Genomic DNA, 3,359 nt, shown 5'->3' with positions numbered 1-3,359 from the left:
TTTGTGTGGGAATTTGTAAAAGTTGTTTTGGGATTTGGAAAAGTTGAATTGTTTATTATATTTTGTGTGAGAATTTGAAAAAATTGTAATGATGAGATGAGATGAGTTGGGGTGGGTTGAGGTGGGTTTTGAATGCAAACGAGGCAAGGATTGCTAAACTCTGCAGGCAATATATTGGTTACCGACCACATTTTCAACATCTACTTTTTTCTATGAATCCAGATCAAAGCAAATATTCTGATAAAATAGACTGAGTTGAACGAATAATTTTGTCTCAAGTAATTGAAATATGTAGCCACCATAAAAGCACTACTACTATATGGAAAATAAAAATGAGGCAAAAAGGACTCTGTTGCAAAGAAGCTTACCATTGGAATCTTCCCATGAGGAGAGTTATAAGCATACAATGAACCAATCTTCACCAGACCGATCGGGGGGAAAAAATTAAAACAATGGCTGCATTCATTTCACATACGAACACAGAGGTTGTGGGGTGGAGAAGGAAAGGAACTATGGCAAATCATTAATGTCAAAATAAGCATCCTATTACTTTCACTTACAATGTTGTACGCAATTTCAGTAACAAGCATGATGGAAGCCACTGAAGCATGGTTGTTTCACACTCTTAACTGGATACCCAACAGTGGCCAAATCACGCACATGATGTTCAATAATCTCGGTGTGAGTCCCACCGCGTGATAGCTGAGGACCTGGTAGGATCACAAAGAAAAAATCAAAATCGTATGGACTCAACGAATACGTTCTTATTGAAGGGTGTGGATGAGCTGAATATTCCTAGCCAAGAGGATAAGCCAAACCAGAAAAGAATTAGAAGTGGATTTGCATTAAAACTGCAAAATCAAGATACCCCCGTGGAGAATTATAAACATATATGAATCAATTTTCACTAGAAAGATCGGGGGAAAGGAAAAAGTAAAACAATGATTGCATTCGTTTCAGATACGAATTTATTTGAAGATATAGAGAAAACAAAAAACAAAAAACAAAACTAAAGATACATTGCGAATCATTAGTGTTAAAATTTCCCCCCCTATCACCCTTCACTTACATATAAACCGCAGAGGCCTTGGAGACCAACGATCGCAGTGAGTCTGCCTTGCCGTGAGAAATCTTTGAGGTGCTTCTCACTGCCGGATAGCTGAGGACCTGGTGAGATCACAAAGAAACATTAAAATCGTGTAGACTCAAAGGAATACGTTCACAAACAAGGGTGTGGTCTGAATACTCTTAACTAAGAGAAAGAACCGGGCAAGAAAAACCTAGCTAGCAAAAGAACAAGAAGCATATGCCCAATTCGAATAGGAGAAGAGAAAGGGGCGACCATATCGCAAATCTTTAATCCCGCAGACAAAACGGAGGAGAGAAAAAGGCGTGCATACCGTAAATCTTTAATTCGAGCAGACAAATGACTTCGTGCTCGAGCTCGTCTAATTTCAATGATTCTCACGACCTTAGCTCATACTAGAACTCATCGCTACCATTGAAAACTATTAATCAAGAGGCAATGTTTCGCACCAGAAGTACACCGATTGAGCAAAATCGAGAGCAAAGACTAAACCGACGCAGGTGTAAAGAGGAATTCCACCGAAAGTCTCTCTCTCCATTCAAATGGCGAACGATTTCACCATCTGGAATCCTGGATACTTTGGGGTTTTCTGTTTTACCGTTACTGGAATGTTGTACGCTTTATTTTTCAAAATCTTTAATGTTCAAATTGGAAAATGGGGAGAAAAGAACGGCTATAAACGGTGTTTTATTTTTAAAAAATATTTTATTTATTTTAAAAAACTATTTTAAAATAAACGGTGTTATAAACGGAAATTGAACAACGGAAAGAATGCCAACATTTCTGTGTTTTATTTTTAAAAAAATATTTTAAAATAAACAGTGTTATAAACGGAAATTGAACAACGGAAGAATGCCAACATTTCTTTTCTTTTCTTCAACATTTCTTTTCTTTTCTTCCCATTTTCCAATTTGAACATTAAAGATTTTGAAAAATACAGCGCATAACATTCCAGTAAATGCTAACTCTATTTAAGAAAAGTATTAACTGTATTTAAGAAAAATACAATAAATGCTAACTGTATTTAAAAATAAAAAAAATAAAAAAAAATGCTAACTGTATTTAAAAAAGAATTTGCAAAAAAATTACTTTCCACTTGTTAGCTATAATTAAATTTTAAATTTTAAATTTAAAAAAAATTTAACAAAATGAGTCATATATACATATAGTAAGTACTCAAACGTAAAATTGTGGATTGTGTATTTAGCTTATACCTTACTTCTTGTTATAAGATTAATTAGACAAAATTAGGCTTTGTATCACAAAATAATATTGAGTGCCCTTATTTAAGATTCAACTCTTAAGCTCAAATAATAATAAGTTAGAGGAGATAATTTAATTATTTGATTCTAATGATATGTGTATATATATTTAATAATTATTCACAATGCACATTATTATAACTTTTGGTAGTTTAAAGTGAATGTTGCAAAATAAATATTGTTGATTTAGCACAATTGTAGAATGTTCCAGATTCCAATCCAGAGTTTTTAAAAGTGTTCGACACATGCCCAGGATCATTTCAACTGGTGGTTTTGATCAGTTAGCACGTTCTTTTTAGTTACTCTTTGAATTTATTCTAGTTGAGAAATAATGAATCACAAAAAAAACTCATTAAAATAAATTTGTAAATTAACGTAACTTGTATGACAAGTCAAACTATAGAGTTATCATCATTTCAAAATGCTGAAATTTTGTCCTATGTGTACAGCCTAACTATAATCAATCTAATACAATGAAGCTCCAACATCTGATTCGTCAAAGCATGTTTTAATGCACTCATGCTTTCAATTAAACTTCTACTCCTAACATTTATTTCTTATACATGTTCATTTTTATTCATTTCATCCATCACGCAATTAAACATATGGTTTTCTATCATTTTACTAGTAATTTTAAAATTATTATATTTCATTATTGTGGTTCTTTAATGTAAGATTACATATTTTGGTAAGCTAAGCTACTAAGTCGCTAAGCCAAGTGAAAGTCCTGCTTTTTGTTGTTTTCGTAAGCATTTTGTTACTATAGCTGCATAAAACATGGAAGTCTCACATAAGATATAAGGGTTGAGGGGAGGGCCCCGCATCCAGTACATTTGTGCCACCCCCTCATGGGCCTGGGCAGGCAATCAACCCGGCCTAGCGAACGGGCATTTAGAACAGAAAGGGTATGTGGGTAGGACTACCCACCAGCCTGGGTTTCACCCACCCGCCCAAAATACCCTAATATAAAAGAAAGAATAAAAGAACCCAAATTTCATTTTCTTTTCTCT

At 33.9% G+C, this 3,359-nt stretch overlaps 1 long non-coding RNA gene across 1 annotated transcript; it reads right to left on the bottom strand.

Annotated features, from left to right (window-relative positions):
- Positions 1-383: 383 nt before the first annotated feature.
- LOC108991670 lies at positions 384-1,616 on the bottom strand. The gene is made up of 4 exons (XR_001996190.2): positions 1,401-1,616; positions 1,070-1,167; positions 561-710; positions 384-456 (listed from the first exon to the last, which is right to left on the bottom strand). It is a non-coding gene; the product is annotated as an uncharacterized LOC108991670 (long non-coding RNA).
- Between the last annotated feature and the right edge of the window lie 1,743 nt (positions 1,617-3,359).

This window comes from Juglans regia, chromosome 10, assembly GCF_001411555.2.
Source record: "Juglans regia cultivar Chandler chromosome 10, Walnut 2.0, whole genome shotgun sequence".
In the NCBI taxonomy this organism is placed as follows: domain Eukaryota; kingdom Viridiplantae; phylum Streptophyta; class Magnoliopsida; order Fagales; family Juglandaceae; genus Juglans; species Juglans regia.
This window is presented reverse-complemented; position numbering and strand designations above follow the sequence as displayed.